Genomic DNA, 22569 nt, shown 5'->3' with positions numbered 1-22569 from the left:
CACACCTTGGCTATTTATGAAAGTGCTGCAATGAACATATGACCATAGAAGTACCAATAACTCTTTGAGATCCTGAATTTAATTCTGTTGGATAAATACTCAGGAGTGGGATTGCTGGATTTCCAGCAGTTCTATTTTTAGCTTGTTTGAGGAACTGACATACTGTTTTTCACAGTGGCTGTATCATTTTGTATTCCTACCAACAGTATACAAGGGTTCCAATTTCCCCACAGCCTCACCAATACTTATCTTTTGCTCTTTTGATAATAATGTATTGTATACTTAAAATGTGTTAAAGGGTAGAACCCATGTTATGTGTTCTTATCACAACAAAGTAAGATAAAGTGACAGCCAAAAGTGGGTGACAATCACTGTGATAGTACTTATTTTACCTGTGTATTACAATTAATGTTTGGCTCTGTTCAAATCAGGTTAGCTTCAGTTTTTGAAAGAGTGAAATCTGTGTGGCACTAAAATCTATTAAATGAATACAATTTCTGTACAATGAGCAAATTATTTCTTGTGCTATTGTTCATAAATAATGGAGCACTGTGAAATGAATACTTAAAGAAATATAGACCTATTAAAATAATGCACCATGTGCCCAAGTTCATGCAGTTAGGATTTACTATAACTGTAAATTATTTCACAGTTGACGGCAGTATTCTATAAATTCAATGTGTGGATTATTTCACAAGCAGCCCATTAACAAAACAAAATAGAAGCACTAGTTGTTTCATCTACTTTCCCTAAGTTAGAATTATAAACCACTTTTTGCCATGTTAAAGACTTTTGTAGACATTCCGATATATTTGATAACTTGGAGCATTTCTGTAAAATTAAACTTGAGTGTTACACATATCTGTATGCACTCACATATATGTATGTGTATATATGTGTGTGTTGTGTGTTTACATACATACATATGCATATCATGTAAAAAGTTCTTAGATTACAAAGAGGCTTTATTTTCCTTTTTTAAAATGTTGGTTTATAAGTCTTAAACCTTAGAAACCCAAAATGGATCAGGGTTTTTGTGCCCTGGGACTACAGCTCCTGGGTTAGTTCCATTTTGATGAAATCTGTCATTGATAAAAGAGAGTTCAAGCTTCTCTAAACCAATTAAAATGTTTTTGCCTCAGGAGGTAAATAAAAGCACATGATAGAACTAAAGTAGAGTGGAGAGTGGTAATCAGTATAGTAGTTCAGTACTGAACAATATTGAACACCATAACAAGAAGACCTAATAAATCATTCTGAAAGGTACATTGGATATATTTTTTTCAAGGACAAATAAAGTATACTCATGAGGATCAAAAGAAAGCCTGTGTTATTTTTATGGTCTATTTTAGAAAGTATTGACTATTGTTTCTAAAGTAAATTCTAAATTCCTTTCCTTTAATATATGAAACATTCCTCAAAATATTTTGTTTAGATACATTTTAAATTGAGATGTAGATCAATTAAGAGACTTATGTAAATCTATTTGGAAGCCCTATTTGAAAAATTCAAAAGCCTTTATGTTTAAAAAATTGTACTACTTTTTATCACAAAAGACTTTTCAGTGTTTAATGCAAAGCATAGGTATTATTAATTTCTCTTTTAAGAATATGTTTTTCATTTAGATTGAGAAACTGGAACTATTAAAATAATTTTTATAATAAAATTAACACCAATGTTTTGCTTCTGTCTTTTCTTACTGCTTTTTTTGTTAAGAATTTTCCAATTACCTATGGCATAATAATTATAATGCCACAATTAGAAGATAATGACTTTGAGTCAGAATATGAACATAGTGGTTTTTAAGAAACATGTTCGGTTGGTCCATCCATCCCTCCATCCATGCATCCATCCATCCATCCATTGTTTTTTTTCCCTTTACTGAATCTTCTATCTATCCACCCTTCCATCTATCCATCCAATATTTTTGAGCCCTTTCTATGTCAGCATTTATATTTTTTTGGCAAATGATTTTTTTTTTATTATGTTCAGTTAGCCACTGAACATCATTAGTTTTTGATGTGGTGTTCAATGATTCATTAGTTGCATATCACACCCAGTGCTCATCACAACATGTGCCCTCCTTAGTACCCATCACCCTGTTAGCCCCATCCTCACACCGCCCCCCGAAACCCTCAGTTTGTTTCCTGGGGTCCATAGTCTCTCATGGTTCATCTCCCTCTCTGATTTCTCCCCTTTCAGATTTCCCTCCCTTCCCCTGTGGTCCTCCATGCTATTGCTTATGTTCCACATATGAGTGAAACCATATGATAATTGTCTTTCTCTGCTTGACTTACTTCACTTAGCATAATCCCTTCCAGTTCCATCCATGTTGATGCAAATGGTGGGTATTCATCCTTTCTGATGGCTGAATAATATTCCATTGTATATATGTACTGCATATTCTTTATCCATTAATCTGTTGAAGGGCATCTCAGCTCCTTCCACAGTTTGGTTATTATGGAAATTGCTGCTATGAACATTGGGGTGCATGTGCTCCTTCTTTTCACTACCTCTGTATCTTTGGGGTAAATACCTAGTAGTGCAATTGCTGGGTCATATGGTTGCTCTATTTTTAACATCTTGAGGAAGCTCCATACTGTTTTCCAGTTGGCAAATGACTTAAAACAACAACAACAACAACAACAACAATAGAAAGTGAAGTCCACCGTACTTTCGAAGAAAGAAAACACATGGTACAAATGTTAGCTTATTTCGTGTTTGTAGGAAACACCTATTTGAAAGCAATTCTCTTCTTAACCAGATACTAAGATACTTAGTGCTGTCATTTAAAGAAAACTGGTTAGAACCTTAGCAGCAGTTTTCTCTAACAGATTTTTATAAATATTTTGATTTGAATAATTTGATACAGAACTGGCTCTGTAACTTGGTTTATTCATGTAATTTCACTTGCATTTCTATTTCAGTAATTTGTGTATGTGTGCTCTGATAATTGCCCATTTTTCTATTTAGATGAACTATTTTTTTCTCACTGATTCATAAAGTGCACTATATATTAAAGAAACTAACACTTTGTCATCTATATTGCAGATAGGTAAAATTTGTTTATCATAATTTCATATATACATCAGTTTAATTTTTTATGTGGTCAAATTTATTAATATTTATAAATTCATCTTTTATTGTTATTTTTGGTATTATGCTTAGAAAACATTTTCCCACAACATACAAATATCATATATTTATTATTCTAATAAAATACAATTTCAACTTTTACATTTAACTCTTTGATTTCCTGGAAATAATGCCAGTTTTTTATGCCAGGTAGGGGGCACTCTTTACTTTTTAGAATTTGGTCATCCAATTGTCCTAAAGTGTGGGAGACAATTAGATTTATAGAAAAATTGCAAAGATAGTAGAAAGTTTCCATATACCCTACATTAAGTTTCCCCTATAATTTGCATAGATGATGTACTTCTTACAACTAATAAACCAATACTGATACATTATTATTATATATTATTATATATTTTACATATCTTTTAAAGAAATTATCCTATTAAATTCAGTTTATAAAAATTGTTTTTCAAAAGTAGAAATGGAGGAAGGGCAGAGCAAGATGGCGGAGGAGTAGGAGACCTAATTTCGTTTGGTCTCAGGAACTCAGCTGAGTTCCTGAGGGAATAGGGATCAAACCATTCTGAACACCTACGAACTCAACAGGAGATCGAAGAGAAGAAGAGCAACAACACTCTGAACAGAGATGCGACCCCATACTGGAAGGTAGGACGTGCGGAGAAGTGATTCCGAGGCAATAGTCGGGAGGATAGACGGCGGGGGAGGGGCCTCCGTCGGCGCTTCTGGCAAGTGCTAGAGCCGCGCAGCACAAAATCGGACCTTTTAGAAGTCGGCTCCGCTGAGGGACGTCGCTCCAGTGGCTCAGCGGGGGGTGGAACCCTCGCGGGACAGTGTGGTCTCAGGACCCTCGGGGGTCACAGAAAGACCGGGGGTGCCTGAGTGCGGCAGAGCTCCCAGGGATCGGAGCGGGGAAGCCGGCTGCAGAGACGGAGCCGAGGCGCGGGCTCTCAGCTTGGGGTGGCCATAAACTGTGATCCGCGGCCCAGTCGGACCACTGCTCCTCCAGCAGGGACCCAACAAGCAGCAGATCTGGGGAGACTCCCCTTCCTCCCCCGGGAGGAGCGGCACGGGAACGCACCCCAGGGATCTGCTGGGTTTGGAGACTCCACAGGGGGTCGGGTGCCAGACACAGAAACGCTCGGTCACAGGCCGGGTGAGCACGGAGTGCGGCCAGAGACCAGGGAGACTGGAGTGACTGCTTTTCTCTGGGGGCGCACTGAGGAGCGGGGTCCCGAGTTCTCAGCTCCTCCGAGTGGAGATTGGGAGGCCACCATTTTCACCCTGGTCCTCCAAAGCTGTACCGAGAGCTTGCAGGGAACAAAATCTCCTGAGAGCAAACCCGAGCAGCTTGCTTATCCCGGACGACAAGGGTGGGGCAATTCAGCCTCCGGCAAAGACATTTGGGAACCACGGCAACAGGTCCCTCCCCCAGAAGATCAGCACGAACAGCCAGCAAGCCAAGACCAAGTTTACCGATCAAGGAGAACGGGAGAACTCCAGCGCTAGGGGAATACTGCACATAGAATTCATGGCTTTTTTTTTACCATGATTCATTAGTTTTTCAAAGTTAATTTTTTTAAATGTTTTTTTTTAATTTTTCTTTTTCCCTTTTTCAACCAACATCTTATCAAATCCTTTTTTTTAAAAAAACATTTTTTATTTTTCATTTTTAGAGTCATATTTTATCCCTTCATAGTAGTTACCCTTATTTTTGGCATGTATATATATAAGTTGTTCTCTCTTCAAAATTTTGAGATACAGTTTCTTCTAACAGATCAAAATATACCCTAAGTCACTAGTGTATGGCTTTGTTCTAGTCTCCTGCCTGATCACATTCTCTCCCTTTTTTTTTTCTTTTTTTTTAAATCTACTTTCTTTTTTCAAACCACTTCTTATCTTATCAATTCCTTTTATAAAATCTTTTATAATTTTCATCTTTACAGTCATCTTCCATCCCTTCGTTGTACCAACCCTTATTTTGTACATATATAAGTCTTTCTTCCTTTAAAATTTTAGGAGGCACTTTTTTCTAACAGACCAAAATATGCCCAAAATCTAGTGTGTGGCACTGATCTATGCACCAGCCTGATCATATTTGATCATATTCGGTTTTTTTCGTATTGTTCTGTTTTTGTATTTATCTTTTTCTTTTTGGTTTTTTTTTCATTCTTTTTTCTTTCTTTGCCTTTCTTTTCCCCTGGTTTCAGGTCTCTACTGATTTGTATAGAGTACATTTGCTGGGGACGTTGTTAACCTGTTAGCATTTTGTTCTCTCATTCATCTATTTTCCTCTGGACAAAATGACAAGACGAAAAAAATCACCTCAGCAAAAAGAACAAGAGATAGTACCGTCAGCCAGGGACCTACTCAATACGGGCATTAGTACGATGTCGGACCTAGAATTCAGAATCATGACTTTAAAGATACTAGCTGGGCTTGAAAAAAGCATGGAAGTTATTAGAGAAACGCTTTCTGGAGAAATAAAAGAACTAAAATCTAACCAAGTCGAAATCAAAAAGGCTATTAATGAGGTGCAATCGAAAATGGGGGCACTAACTGCTAGGATAAATGAGGCAGAAGGAGAATCAGCGATATAGAAGACCAAATGATGGAAAATAAAGAGGCTGAGAAAAAGAGAGAGAAACAACTACAGGATCACGAGGGCAGGATTCGAGAGATAAGCGATATGATAAGACGAAACAACATTAGAATAATTGGGATCCCAGAAGAAGAAGAAAGAGAGAGAGGGGCAGAAGGTATATTGGAGCAAATTATAGCAGAGAACTTCCCTAATGTGGGGAAGGAAACAGGCCTCAAAATCCAGGAGGCGCAGAGAACCCCTCTCAAAATCAATAAAAATAGGTCAACACCCCGACATCTAATAGTAACACTTGTGAGTCTCAGAGACAAAGAGAAAATCCTGAAAGCAGCTCGGGAGAAGAGATATTTAACCGACAATGGTAGACACATTAGATTGTCAACAGACCTATCCACAGAGACCTGGGAGGCCGGAAAGGACTGGCATGATATCTTCAGAGCACTAAACGAGAAAAATATGCAGCCAAGAATACTATATCCAGCTAGGCTCTCACTGAAAATTGAAGGAGAAATAAAACACTTCCAGGACAAACAAAAACTAAAGGAATTTACAAACACGAAACCAGCCCTCCAAGAAATATTGAAAGGGGTCCTCTAAGCAAAGAGAGAGCCTAAAAGCAGCATAGACCAGAAAGGAACTCAGACAATATAAAGTAACAGTCACCTTACAGGCAATACAATGGCACTAAATTCATACCTTTCAATAGATACCCTGAATATAAATGGGCTAAATGCCCCAATCAAAAGACACAGGCTATCAGTTTGGATTAAAAAACAAGACCCATCAATATGCTGTCTGCAAGAGACTCATTTTAGACCCAAAGACACCCCAGATTGAAAGTGAGGGGGTGGAAAACCATTTACCATGCTAATGGACACCAAAAGAAAGCCAGGGTGGCAATACTTATATCAGACAAATTAGATTTTAAAACAAAGACTGTAATAAGAGATGAAGAAGGACACTATATCCTACTTAGAGGGCCTATCCAACAAGAAGATCTAAAATTGTAAATATCTATGCCCCGAACATGGGAGCAGCCAATTATATAAGGCAATTAATAACAAAAGCGAAGAAACACATTGACAACAATACAATAATAGTGGGGGACTTTAACACCCCCCTGACTGAAATGGACAGATCATCTAAGCAAAAGATCAATAAGGAAATAAAGACTTTAAATGACACACTGGACCAAATGGAATTCACAGACATATTCAGAACATTCCATCCCAAAGCAACGGAATACACATTCTTCTCTAGTGCCCATGGAACATTCTCCAGAATTAATCACATCCTAGGTCACAAATCAGGTCTCAACTGGTACCAAAAGACTGAGATCATTCCCTGCATATTTTCAGACCACAATGCTTTGAAACTAGAACTCAATCACAAGAGGAAAGTCGGAAAGAACTCAAATACATGGAGGCTAAAGAGCATCCTACTAAAGAATGAATGGGTCAACCAGGAAATTAAAGAAGAATTTAAAAAATTCATGGAAACCAATGAAAATGAAAACACAACTCTTCAAAATCTTTGGGATACCGCAAAGGCAGTCCTGAGAGGAAAGTATATAGCAACACAAGCCTTTCTCAAGAAACAAGAAAGGTCTCAAATACACAACTTAACCCTACACCTAAAGGAGCTGGAGAAAGAACAGCAAAGGAAGCCTAAACCCAGCAGGAGAAGAGAAATCATAAAGATCAGAGCAGAAATCAATGAACTAGAAACCAAAAGAACAGTAGAACAGATCAACGAAACTAGGAGCTGGTTCTTTGAAAGAATTAGCAAGATTGATAAACCCCTGGCCAGACTTATCAAAAAGAAAAGAGAAATGACCCAAATCAACAAAATCATGAATGAAAGAGGAGAGATCAGAACCAACACCAAAGAAATACAATTATAAGAATATATTATGAGCAAATCTATGCCAGCAAATTAGGTAACCTGGAAGAAATGGGTGCATTCCTAGAGATGTATCAACTACCAAAATTGAACCAGGAAGAAATTGAAAACCTGAACAGACCTATAACCACTAAGGAAATTGAAGCAGTCATCAAAAATCTCCCCACAAACAAAAGCCCAGGGCCAGATGGCTTCCCAGGGGAATTCTATCAGACATTTAAAGAAGAATTAATACCTATTCTCCTGAAACTGTTCCAAAAATTAGAAATGGAAGGAAAACTTCCAAACTCATTTTATGAGGCCACCATTACCTTGATCCCAAAACCAGACAAAGACCCCATCAAAAAGGAGAATTACAGACCACTCTCCTTGATGAACATGGATGCAAAAATTCTCACCAAAATACTAGCCACTAGGATCCAACAGTACATTAAAAGGATTATTCACCACGACCAAGTGGGATTTATCCCTGGGCTGCAAGGCTGTTTCAACATCCGCAAATCAATCAACGTGATACAATACATTAACAAAAGAAAGAACAAGAATCATAGGATCCTCTCAATAGATGCAGAAAAAGCATTTGACAAAGTACAGCATCTTTTGCTGTGCAAAAGCTCTTTATCTTGATGAAGTTCCAATAGTTCATTTTTGCCCTTGCTTCCCGTGCCTTTGGAGATGTTTCTAGGAAGAAGTTGCTGTGGCTGAGGTCAAAGAGGCTGCTGCCTGTGTTCTCCTTTAGGATGTTGATGGACTCCTGTCTCACACTGAGGTCGTTCAAGCACTTTGAGTCTATTTTTGTGTGTGGTGTAAGGAAATGGTCCACTTTCATTCTTCTGCATGTGGCTGTCCAATTTTCCCAACACCATTTGTTGAAGAGACTGTCTTTTTTCCATTGGACATTCTTTCCTGCTTTGTCAAAGATGAGTTGACCATAGAGTTGAGGGTCCATTTCTGGGCTCTCGATTCTGTTCCATTGACCTATGTGTCTGTTTTTGTGCCAGTACCATACTGTCTTGATGATGACAACTTTGTAATAGAGCTGGAAGTCCGGAATTGTGATTCTGCCAGCTTTGCTTTTCGTTTTCAACATTCCTCTGGCTATTCGGGGTCTCTTCTGGTTCCATACAAATTTTAGGATTATTTGTTCCACTTCTTTTAAAAAAGTGGATGGTATTTTGATAGGGATTGCTTTGAATGTGTAGGTTGCTCTAGGGAGCATTGACATCTTCACAATATTTGTTCTTCCAATCCATGAGCATGGAACGTTTTTCCATTTCTTTGTGTCTTCCTCAATTTCTTTCATGAGTGTTTTATAGTTTTCTGAGTACAGATCCTTTGCCTCTTTGGTTAGATTTATTCCTAGGTATCTTATGGTTTTGGGTGCCATTGTAAATGGGATTGACTCCTTAATTTCTCTTTCTTCTGTCTTGTTGGTATATAGGAAAGCCACTGATTTCTGTGCATTGATTTTATATCCTGCTACTTTACTGAATTCCTGTATGAGTTCTAGCAGTTTTGGGGTGGAGTCTTTTGGGTTTTCCACATAAAGTGTCATATCATCTGCAAAGAATACCCCAAAGATACAAATGTAGGTATCTGAAGGGGTACATGCACCCTGATATTTATAGCAGCAATGTCCACAATAGGTAAACTATGGAAAGAGCCAAGATGTGCATCAAAAAATGAATGGATAAAGAAGAAGTGGTGTATATATATATATATATATATATATATAGAATGGAATATTATGCAGCCATCAAAAGGAATGAAATCTTGCCATTTGCAATGACGTGGATGGAACTGGAGGGTATTATGCTGAGCGACATGTCAATCAGAGAAAGATATGTATCACATGACCTCACTGATATGAGGAATTCTTAATCTCAGGAAACAAACTGAGGGTTGCTGGAGTGGTGGGGGGTGGGAGGATGGGGTGGCTGGTTGATAGACACTGGGGAGGGTATGTGCTATGGTGAATGCTGTGAATTGTGTAAGACTGTTGAATCACAGATCTGTACCTCTGAAACAAATAATACATTATATGTTTAAAAAAAAAGAAGAAGAAAATAACAGGAAGGGAAAAATGAAGGGCGGGGGAATTGGAGGTGGAGACGAACCAGGAGAGACTATGGACTCTGAGAAACATACTGAGGGTTCTAGAGGGGAAGGGGGTGGGGGGATGGGTTAGCCTGGTGATGGGTACTGGGTGTTATACGCAAACAATGAATCATGGAACAGTACATCAAAAACTAATGATGTAATGTACAGTGATTAACATAATATAATAAAAAAAAGAGCACATGGGACATTCTCCATAATAGATCACATGTTAGGCCACAAAACAAATCTCAATAATTTTAAGAAGATTTAAAGCAAATGAATCATCTTTTCTAACCACAATGCTACGAAATTAAAAATGAATTATTAAAAAAAAACTGAAAAAACACCCCAAAACTCATGGAGGCTAAATAACATGCTAATAATCAAACAATGGGTCATGAAGAAATCAAAGAAAAAATTAAAAATACATGGCAACAAATGAAAATGAAAACACAATGGTTCAAAATCTTTGGGACACAGAAAAGGTAGTTCTAAGAGGGAAGTTTATAGCAATACAGACCTACCTCAAGGAGCAAGAAAAATCTGAAATAAACAACCTAACCTCAAATATGAGGGATCTTGAAAAAGAAGAACAAAGCCCAAAGCTAGTAGAAGGAGGAAATAATAAAAATTGCCACAGAAATAAGAGAAATAGAGACTAAAAAAAGCAATAGAAAAGATTAATGAAACCAAGATATGGTTCTTTGAAAAGATAAACAAAACTGTTAAGCCTTTAGCAAGACTCATCAAGGAAAAGAGAGGACTCAAATAAATCAAACCAGAAATAAAGGAGAAATAACAATCAACACCATAGAATACAAAGACTTATTAGATAATTATGAAAAATTATGAGCCAACAAATTGACAAACTAGAAGAAATGGATAAATTCCTAGAAGCATATACTTTTCTAAAATGAATTAGGAAGAAACAGGCAATTTGAACTAATAACCAGCAAAGGAATTGTATCAGTAATCAAAAATCTCCCAACAAACAATAGTCTAGGATGAAATAGCTTCATGGGCGAATTCTATCAAACATTTAAAGAGGAGTTAATACCTAGTATTCTCAAGCTATTCCAAAATATAGAAGAGAAAGCAAAATCTCCAAGTTCATTCTATGAGACCAGCATTATTCTGACACAAAATCACACAAAGACTTTACAAAAAAAGAGAACTACAGGCTGATACGTTTAACGAACATAGATGCGAAAATACTCAACAAAATATTAGCAAACCAAATTCAAAAATATATTCAAAAAATCGTCACCACAATCAAATGGAATTTATTCCAAGGGAGGGGGTTTGTATTTGCAAATCAAACAATGTGATACATCACATTAATAAGAGGAAGCATAAAACCCTTATAATCATCTCAATAGAAGCAGAAAGGCCTTTGACAAAGGCAACATTCATTCATAATAAAAGCTCTTAACAAAGTAGGTTTAAAGGAAACATACCTCAACAAAATAAAGGCCATATATGAAAAACCCACAGCTAACATTATACTCATTGGTAAAGCTTTCTTTCTTTAAGATCAGGAATAAGACAAGGGTGTCTACTGTCACCACTTGTATTCAATATAGTACTGGAAATCCTAGCCACAATAATCAGACAACAAAAAGAAATAAAAGGCATTAAGATTGGTAATAAAGAAGTAAAACTGTCACTATTTGCAGATGACATAATATTATATATAGAAAACCTTGAAGATTCCACAAAAAATTAGAGATGATAAATGAATTCAGAAGTTGCAGAATACAAAATTAACATGCAGAAATATGTTGTATTTCCATACAGTAATAATGAAACTGGAGAAAGAGAAATGAAGAAAACAATCCCATTTACAATCGTATCAAAATATGTAGGAATATATTTAACTGAGGAGGTTAAAAACCTATACTCTGAAAACTATGACATTAATGAAAAAAATTGACGATAACACAAATAAATGGAAAGAGATACCGTGCTTATGGACTGGAAGAATTAATATCATTAAAATGTGTATACTACCCAAAGCAGTCTACAGATTCAATGTAATCTCTACCAAAATACCATAAGTGCCACTCTGGGAAACAGTATGGATCTTCCTCAAAAAGTTAAAAATAGAACTACCCTATGATCCAGCAACTGCACTACTAGGTATTTACCCAAAGAATACAAAAATACTAATTCAAAGTGATACATGCACCCCAATGTTTATAGCAGCATTATCTACAATAGGCAAACTATGGAAATAGCCATTAAAAGATGTCCATTAACTGATGAATGGATAAAGGAGATGTGATATATATATGTATCACATATATTTATATAATGGACTACTACTCAGCCATAAAAAAGAATGAAATCTTGCCATTTGCAATGATGTAGAGGGAGCCAGAGTATTATGCTAAGCAAAATAAGTCAGTTAGAGAAAGACAAATACCATATGATTTTGCTCATATGTGGAATTTAGGAAACAAAACAAATGAGCATAGGGGGGAGAAAGAGAGACAGAAGCAAACCAAGAAACAGACTCTTTACTTATAGAGAACAAACTGCTGATTACCAGAGGGGAGGTGGGTGGGTTAAATAGGGATGAGGATTAAGGAATGCTCTTGTGATGAGCACCAGGTGTATATAAGTATTGAGTCACTAAATTCTACACCTGAAACTAATATTACACTATGTTAACAAACTGGAATTTAAATAAAAAACTTAAAAAAATATATAGCATTTTTTTTTTCAAAACTAGAACAAATAATCCAAAATTTGTATGGAACCACAAAACACCTCAAATAGCCAAAGCAATCTTGAGAGGGAAGAACAAAACAGGAGGTATTGCAACCCCAGATTTGAAGATACACTATAAAAATGTGGTAATCAAAACAGTAGGTTACTGGCACCAGAATAGACACATAAATCAAAAGAACAGATTTGAGAGCCCCAAAATAAACCCATACCTATACAGTCAATTAATCTTTGACAAAGGCAAGAATATACAATGGGAAAAGATAGTCTTTTCAATAAATGATGTTAGGAAAACTGGACAGCTACATGTAAAAGAATGAAATGGGACCACTTTCTTACACCACATACAAAAGTGAGCTCAAGTAGTTTATGTAAGACCTGAAGCCATAAAATTCCTAAAAGAAAACGAGCAGTAATTTCTTGGACATTGGCCTTAACAACATATTTATGGATACAACTTTTCAGGCAAGGGAAACAAAAGCAAAATTAAACAATTAGGACTACCCCAAGTAAAGCTTTTGCACAGCAAATGAAACCATTAACAAGACAAAAAGGCAACCTAATGAATGGGAGAAAATATTTGTGAATGATATATCTGATAAGGGGTTAATATACAAGATATATAAAGAACTTATACAACTCAAAATTTAAAAAAAATCTGATTAAAAAATGGGCAGAGGACCTGAATAGGTCCTTTCCAAAGAAATCACACATATGGCCAACAGACACATGAAAAGATGCTCAATATCACTCATCATCAGGGAAATGCAAATCAAAACCACAAGGAGATATCACCTTATACTTATCAGCATGGCTAAAATAAAAAAGAGAAGAAATAACAAGTATTAACAAGGATGTGGAGAAAAATGGACCCTTGTGCACTGTTGATGGGAATGTGAATTAGTGCAGCAACTGTGGAAAACAGTATGAAGTTTCCTCAAAAAACTAAAAATGGAAATATCATAAGATCCCATGATTCCACTACTGGGTAATATACCCAAGGAAAAATGACACTACCAATTCAAAAAGATATATACATCCCTCTATTTATTGCAACATTATTTACAATAGCCAAGATGTGGAAGCAACCCAAGTGTCCATTGATGGATGAATGGATAAAGATATGAGGTGTACACACACAGGGACACACACATAAGGAATGGAATAGTACTCAGTCATAAAAAAGAATGAAATCTTTCCTATTGCAACATGGATGGAACTAGTACTATGCTAAGTGAAACAAGTCAGAAAGAGAAAGACAAATACCATATGATTTCACTTTTATGTGGAATAAAATAACCCAAACAAAAGAACAAACAAGAAAACCCAAATAGACTCTTAAACACAGAGACTCCGTTATTGCCAGAGGGGAGGTGGATGGCTGTATGGGTATTATATATAAAGGAGATTGAGAGGTACAAACTTCCAGTTATAAAATTAATAAGTCACAGAGATAAAAAATACTGCATAGGAAATATAATGAATAATATTGTGATAACATTGTATGCTGAGCATTGAGTAATGTATAGAATTGTTCAATCACTATGTTGTATACATGAACCTAATGTAACATTGTACGTCAATTATATTCCAATTTAAGAAAACAATCAGAAAAGACATATGGAGGCAATAGCTGTATTTTTACCTTTTGACTTGCACAATATCTGGTACACAATAATTACTTAATAAAAGTTTGCTTGTTTTTTCTATTAAGTTTTTTATTTTAATTCCAGTATAGTTAACATACAGTGTTAGATTAGTTTTGGGTGTGCAATATAGTGATTCAACAATTCTAGACATCATTACTCAGTGTTCATCATGCTAAATGTGCTCTTAATTCCCTTCATGATTTCACCCATCCCCCCACCTCTCCTGTGATACGCTTTATTTTAAATGAGTACCCTCATTTAAAGTTATTTTTTTAAAGAGAATATTTTTATGTAAAGAATACTTCAGAATACATGGTTCTAAAAGATGTATATAAAATATGTATAAAAAATAATAAAATAATATTTTATTATATTATATATTTATTTTTTATTTTTTCTTTTTAATATATTTTTAATTTTCTTTTTTATATATTTATATTTATTATATTATAAAAATAATAAAAATAATAAAAAATTATTTCATCCAAGAAAAATAGAGTTCACATTTTCTTCAAATACACACAGAAGAATCCCCTGGTTAAATCACCTAAAAAAGAGACATAACAAATATTACAAACTTAAGAAGACTGAAGTCCTACCACATATATTTTCCAACCACGATGGCACAAAATGAAAGATCAACAATAAAGCAAAGCTGGGAAATCTATAATGTAAATATTAAATACATAAATATTGAACAACACACTACTGCACAAGCAACGGGCCAAATAAGAAATCAAATGGTAAATCAAAATTTGTCTCAAAACAAAAGAAAAAGAAAACACAACATTCCAAAACCTATGGGATGCAGCAAAGGCAGATGTTAGAGTGAAATTTATGCTATAAAGGCCGTATTAAGAAAAAAAGTTCAAATAAGTTCAAAAAGTTCATTTCACCACAAGGAACTAGAAAAAGAAGAAAGTTAGCTGAAATTTAGTAGAGGAAGGAAAATCAGAAATAAGTAAAATGGAGGCCAGAATAAACAATAACATAACATTGAAAGTAATGACTATTCTTTCTAAAAAAATAAACAAAATTGACAATGCTTTAACTACATTACCTAAGAAAAAAAGAGAGAAGACTCAAAAACCAAAATGAGAAAAGGAAGGGAAAACAGTACAACAAATGACCACAGAAATACAATGTGATAACAGATTACTATAAACAATTATATACTAACAAATCAGATAACTTAGAAAAACCAGATAATTCCTAAAAATGCACAAGTTACCAAGATGGAATCATGAATCCTGAATACAAGAAGTAGGAAAACTTCTTAGACCAATAAGAATGAAAGTTGAATTAGGAATCAAAAATCTCCCAGCATGGAAAAATCCAAGACGACGTGGTTTCATTGGTGAATTCTACCAAACATTAAAAAAATAATGACAACATTTATCAAAATCTTACATATATTGGGATATAGAGAACACATTCAAAATCATTCCATGAGGCCATACTTCCCTGATACCAAAGTAGGATAAAAATGATACAAGAACAAAAAAGTCTACTTTGTCCAATGTAAGTATTACTACTTGGACTTTCCTTTTTTTTTTTTTTTTAAGATTTTATTTATTCATGAGAGACAGAGAGAGAGAGAGAGAAGCAGAGGGAGAAGCAGGCTCCCAAGGAGCAGGGAGCCCGATGCGGGACTCGATTCCAGGACTCTGGGATCATGACCTGAGCCGAGGGCAGACGCTTAACCATCTGAGCCACCCAGGCGCCCTGGACTTTCCTTTGACATCCATTTGTGTGATAAATATTTCTCCACCCCCTCACTTTTAATCTGCAGGTGTCTTTAGGTCTAAAATGAGTCTCTTGTAGGCAGCATAGATGGGTCCTTTTTTTTTTTTTTTAAATCCATCCTGATACCCTATGTCTTTTGATTGGAGCACTTAGTCCACTTACATTCAAAGTAATTATTGATAGATATGTATTTATTTTCATTTTATTACTTGTTTTCTCATTGTTTCTGGAGATTTTCTCTGATCCTTTCTTGTCTTTGTCATTTTTTGCCTTTCCTTTGCACTCAAAGAGTCCCTTTCAATATTTCTTGCAGGGCCGGTTTAGTGGTCATGAACTCCTTCAGTTTTTGTTTGTCTGGGAAACCATCTCTCCTTCGATAGCCCTGCTGGATAGAGTATTTTTGGCTGCAGATTTTTCTCATTCAGATTGAATGCATCATGCCACTCCTGGCTTGTGAATTTCCTGTTGAGAAATCTCCAGCTAGCCTTATGGGTTTTCCCTTCTAAGTTAAGGACTTCCTTTGTCTTGCTGCTTTTAAGATTTTTTTCTTTATCACTATATATGCAAATTTAATTCCACTATGACTTGGTGTTGGCCTGCTTTTGTTGATTTTGATGAGAGTTCTCTGTATCTCCTGGATCTGAATGTCTGTTTCCTTCCTCAGTTTAGGGAAGTTTTCTGCTATTATCTCTTGAAATAAATTTTCTGCCCACTCTTCTCTCTTTGCTTCTTCTGGAACTCCTATAATACAAATGTTACCACGTTTGATGGAGTCCGTGAGTTCCTTGAGTCTATTAATGTGTTGCATAATTCTCTCTTTTGTTCAACTTCATTATCTTCCATTATTTTAACTTCTAGGTCACTAATGTGTTCCTCTGCATTTTCTAGCCTGCTGTTCTTTACATAAAGCCTGTTTTCAATCTTGTTTTTTGCAGTCTTCATCTCTGATTATTGATTCTTTTTTAAAATTTTTTATTATGTTCAATTAGCCAACATATAGTACATCATTAGTTTTTGATGCAGTGTTCAATGATTCATTAATTGCATATATCTTAAGAGTAATAAAAAGCTATTGAATCATTTTATTTAATATATCATTTCTTACTGGAAAGCCAATTTGGACCAAAAGATATACTTTTACCTAAAATTTCAGTATAACTCAATCATTTTGGGAAAAGAAACATACCTTAGATATAACTAAGGAGTCTGAATACCAAAATTCAAGTTCTGATTCAAATTAAGCCTCAATTTCCTCTTATTCAAACAGGGACCATAATAAGCTCCCTATCTATAAAGCTAGTACTTACTGAGTGCTTTTTTTAAAAATGTTTTATTGTTATGTTAATCACCATACATTACATCATTAGTTTTTGATGTAGTGTTCCATGATTCATTGTTTGTGTATAACACCCAGTGCTCCATGCAGAACATGCCCTCTTTAATTCTTTTTTAACTCATCTCTGTGGTAAGGGTCTTATTAACATCTTCTATTCTTTTCTCAGGCTCAGTGGGTATCCTTATGATTGGTTCTTTAAATTCTCCTCCAGGCATGTTACTTATATCTGTTTTACTTAGATCTGGTCTGCTTGCAGAATGAGACCTGACACTAACTCCACCAGAACTGAGGCCCTGCCAAACTCTTTGGTTAAGGGACGTGATGTGGGCAGGGGCTTGTGCTGGTCTTTTTGTGGAGGGGCCCACCATTCCAGGACTGAGGCAAGCTTGACTGAGAAGAACAGTCCCACCAGAGCATGGGGGCTGGGGCCTTGGGTATTTAGGATGATTTGACAGTTAATCTAGTTGTGTTCATGGGACAAGACGAGTCTAGGGTCCTCCTACTCTGCTGCCCCCTTGGATTCTTCTAAATGTTTGTCAAATGAAAAAAAAAAGTCCATCTTCTTTCTGTGTCTTCATGTGGCAGAGTAGGGTAGGGAACTTTCTGGGGTCTCTTTTATAAGGACACTAATCCTACTTATGAAGGCTTTACCCTGATGATCCAATCACCCACGAAAGGCCCTACCTCCAAATATCATCACACTGGGGATAAAACTTCAACATATCTGTACCTCTGAAACAAATAATGCAATATATGTTAAGAAAAAAAAGAAGAAGAAGATAGCAGGAGGGGAAGAACGAAGGGGGGTAAGTCGGAGGGGGAGACGAACCATGAGAGATGATGGACCCTGAGAAACAAACTGAGGGTTCTAGAGGGGAGGGGGGTGGGGGGATGGGTTAGCCTGGTGATGGGTATTAAAGAGGGCACGTTCTGCATGGAGCAATGGGTGTTATGCACAAACAATGAATCATGGAACAGTACATCAAAAACTAATGATGTAGTGTATGGTGATTAACATAACAATAAAAAATTAAAAAAAAAACTTCAACATATGAATTTTGGGAGGACACATTCAGTCTATAGCACAAGATTATTCTTATTTTGTCTAAGAAATTGTGATGCTTTTCGTCTTTTCTATGTTACTGTGAACTCCTCCCTTCTCTGTTTAAGAATTCCAGATCCAACCCCCAAATCCAACATTAGTATTTTAAACCTAGAACTTTGCTAATATTTTATAGTACCTGCAGAACTCAGCTGCCTTAAATGTTGTTCTGCTCCTAAACACCTAGAACCACCTAATCTTGCCTCAGTCTAGCTTGTTATACCAGGGTATACCTGTGAATTTCAAGACCAACCTAGGGTTAGCTGAGGCTTGGGTGAAGACCTCATGGCTGGCATTTGCCTGTTGCCTCTTTGTAGTATTTGCTTATTAGTACCTGAGTAGCCCACATCTGCTGAGGCCAGTACTGTTTCTAGCATCCTGGCTGAGCTCCTTCCTGCCTCCAGAGGCTGACTATTTGCTAAGGACTTTGATACAGCTTAAGGAAGGTAACACCCATGAGTCATAGATTTATGGTCTGGCAAATGTCCCTGTACACTATGGACAAAACCACCATAAGATTTGGTGACCTCAAAATGTAAAATCCCATGGTACTGTGCTATAGACATGAAAAACACAGAATCATGCCTGTAAAAAATCACTTAGCCCAAAAAGTCTCCACAAACTGACAACGTCACGTGCTTAATTAACTAAAGTCCAAAAATGACGCTGCATTCCCCAGCCTAATTTGGCCTCTCCATATTGTTGTTTTAGTTCTTGCATTCAAATCTTTACTTCTAAGGGTTCCCTGTTTAAGGCATTAGATTTTAATACTACTACAAGATGAATTTACTATCCCCTTCTCCAAACTTCCCCATCAAGGGAAAAGCCTGATTCTCTAAATCTAAAGGGTTAGACAAGATAGCACAACACTGACTTCCTGTGGGCAGGTGGGTTCCTTTTATCTGGGAAGGGGGTAATGAGTGAAGCACAGGAGATGGGGTGTTCTGTAAGTGATACTCTTCCATGGAGACAAAAGCAGGGAGGGGAAGCAGCTCTCCTTTCTGCCCTTATTTGTTGGCTTGCTTACATCTATCCTTCCCATCTACTGCATTTCCCCCCCTTATTACACTTATTTTCCCCAGTGCATTTGGAATAACTGTTTTCTATGTCACTATTTTGATTATCTGCAACTTGAGTATTGCTTTTGAGTATCCCTGTATTAATTTCTCTTTTTGTTTTATTTAAGTCTCTTTTTGGGTATCTTATTATGTTTTATTCCCAGACTATCCTGACATCCTATTCCTGTTTCTTAATGGATATATCTTTCTGCATTCTATGGGGCTACCAAATAGTTTCACACTTAAATGCAGAAGTTTCTTGTGGATCACACAGTTGGTAAATTTCAAAGGCTTATTGATATTCTTTCCTTCCCTTTGTTCTGCCATATTTAACTTACAGTTTTCTCTTCTATGTTATTTCACTTTCTAGTCATATTCAAAAGAAGGAATATTTCCTGCTTCAACAACTGTAGAAAAATGTTATAGGTGAATTGCTTTCTATCTTGTTCTTTGCCCAACTATTTGGTGATTTTAATTTCTCCTTAGATCTATAATTATAGAGCAGGTTGAAACTTACAGGTCCTGGCTAATTCTCTGGCTTCCAGACCAATTCCTCTTCAGTAAGCAGCACTATTCAACTCCCTTATTTTTAGGGACTTTGATAGGAACTCTATTTCTACTATTTAGTTTACTAGAATCCTTCCCTCAGTTGCCTTCAGAATGTTGCTTTGGCTACATGATTTGAATATGGATTTTGCTACCAAGACATTTGCTTCCTGCTAAAGCATGACATTTTTCTGAAAGATGGGAAAAGTTGGTGGAGAAGTTTTGGGAGTAAGGGTAGGAGTGCAAAGTAATTCAGAATCAACCATGCAGCATAGCATCTACAGGCACAAAGGTACAACAGCTAGATCTCTAAGTATCTGACCCTTGAGATGGTGGTAGAAAAGATAGTAAGCACACTGTTAACATTTTCCAGGAGTTCTCTTTTTTAGTATTCAAAGCGAGGCTATGCTCTGACTTGACTGTACCAAGACAAATTCCTCCCAGATGCTGAAATTAGATTTTAGTTTTTGTTTTCATTGTTTGAATTCTTATCTTTATTATAAGGTATTCTTATTTGGGCGCCTGGGTGGCTCAGTTGGTTGGGCGACTGCCTTCGGCTCAGGTCATGATCCTGGAGTCCCGGGATCGAGTCCCACTTTGGGTTCCCTGCTCAGTGGGGACTCTGCTTCTCCCTCTGACTCTCCCCCCTCTCATGTGCTCTCTCCCTCTCTCTCTCATTCTCTCTCTCTCTCAAATAAATAAATAAAATCTTTTAAAAAAGATATTCTTATTTTTCCCATTCTCATAATAGTTTAGTGAGATCTAATCTAGTTTGAGATTTACACCACTTTGGACCAAAAGCTTGCTCAGGGCTCTTGCTACACTCTAATTTTGACCATATATGTCTCATGAAACACTATTCTGCAGAAAATTGTTCTTATTTTTAAGATTTTATTTATTTATTTGGCAGAGAAAGAGACAGTGAGAGAGGGAATACAAGAAAGGGGAGTGGGAGAGGGAGAAGCAGACTTCCTGCTGAGCAGGGAGCCTGATGTGGGGCTTGATCCCAGGACCATGGGATCATGACCTGAGCCAAAGGCAGATGTTTAATGACAGAGCAACCCAGGCACTCCTAGAAAATTGTTCTTAAGCATGTTAGTAAATGAGACTTTGAAAGTGTTCTATATTCAATAGATTTAGAAAATACCGTGTTAAGCACAATTATAGAGGTTTGTCTATTACAGGACCTCTCAACAGCTTTAAAATGTCATTGACTGTGAACCTTCAAGATGTATCACCAACTTGTACCTCTGAAACAAGTAATACATTATATGTTAAAAGAAAAAGAAGATAGTAGGAAGGGGAAAATGAAGGGGGGGAATCGGAGGGGGAGAATAACCATGAGAGACTATGGACTCTGAAAACAAACTGAGGGTTCTAGAGCGGAGGGGGGTGGGGGGGATGGATTAGCCTGGTGATGGGTATTAAAGAGGGCACATATTGAATGGAGCACTGGGTGTTATATGCAAACAGTGAATCATGGCACACTACATCAAAAACTAATGATGTAATGTATGGTGATTAACATAACATAATAAAAGAAAAAAAAGTGGTATCACGAAAAATTATATCCCCAACTTGTTTTTACCATAAAATCTATTACTCTTGAACAGTGTTCTTCAGATCACTACTTTGAGAAAGAGTATACTCACTATATTCTGTACTTAAATGACCCAGAGTCTTTACTACTCTTTGGTTAGGAGGAAAATACTTTGAGAAACTTAATTTATTCAGATTTCCTGGTCACCATTTTCTGTACTGATGAAAAAGACATTTAACTTTTGAGCTTGTATTAAACTTACTGACTATATTCTTTGTTTTAAAATTATTGCTCAAGTCAATGACAAAGTTTGATTCAGTTCCAAGGTGTCCATGTAATATACAAACAAAGCCTAAGCTCAGTAAGTTTCTTTTATTTGTTTACATTATCCAATGTAGTCTTCTGTGTGTGATTTGTCAACTCTAAATAATGTTTAAGACTAAAAATTTTGTTTCATATAATTAGAAACATACATATACATGTGTGTCACAATGTTGTACCCTGTAGAAACTTAAAATATACTGATTAATTTATTATACTACTACTTTAAAGTGGTAGAATTCAGGGTTTCACTCTGGTTATTCTAAAGTGACTAAGTCTAAATAAAACTAGTAAGTCTAAACTTAATACTGACTTTGGAAGTGCTGTAGGATCCAAATCAAATATTTGTAGACATTTAAAGAAAAATAATACCTATTCTCCTGAAGCTGTTTCAAAAAATAGAAACAGAGGGGCACCTGGGTGTTTCAGTCGTTAAGCATCTGCCTTTGGCTCAGGTCATGATCCCAGGGTCCTGGAATTGAGCCCCACATTGGGCTCCCTGCTCCATGGCAAGCCTGCTTCTCCCTCTCCCACTCCCACTGCTTGTGTTCCCTCTCTCGCTGTGTCTCTGCCTCTGTCAAATAAATAAATAAAATCTTAAAAAAAATAGAAACAGAAGGAAAACTTCCAAACTCATTCTATGAGGCCAGCATTACCTTGATCCCCAAACCAGGCAAAGACCCCATCAAAAAGGAGAATTACAGACCAATATCCCTGATGAATATGGATGCCAAAATTCTCAACAAGATCCTAGCCAATAGGATCCAACAGTACGTTAAAAGGATTATCCATCATGACCAGGTGGGATTTATTCCTGGGATGCAAGGGTGGTTTGACATTT

Source organism: Eumetopias jubatus, unplaced genomic scaffold (genome assembly GCF_037043125.1).
Source record: "Eumetopias jubatus isolate StellerSeaLion01/CBP00866 unplaced genomic scaffold, mEumJub1_p1.0 scaffold_8, whole genome shotgun sequence".
In the NCBI taxonomy this organism is placed as follows: domain Eukaryota; kingdom Metazoa; phylum Chordata; class Mammalia; order Carnivora; family Otariidae; genus Eumetopias; species Eumetopias jubatus.
This window is presented reverse-complemented; position numbering follows the sequence as displayed.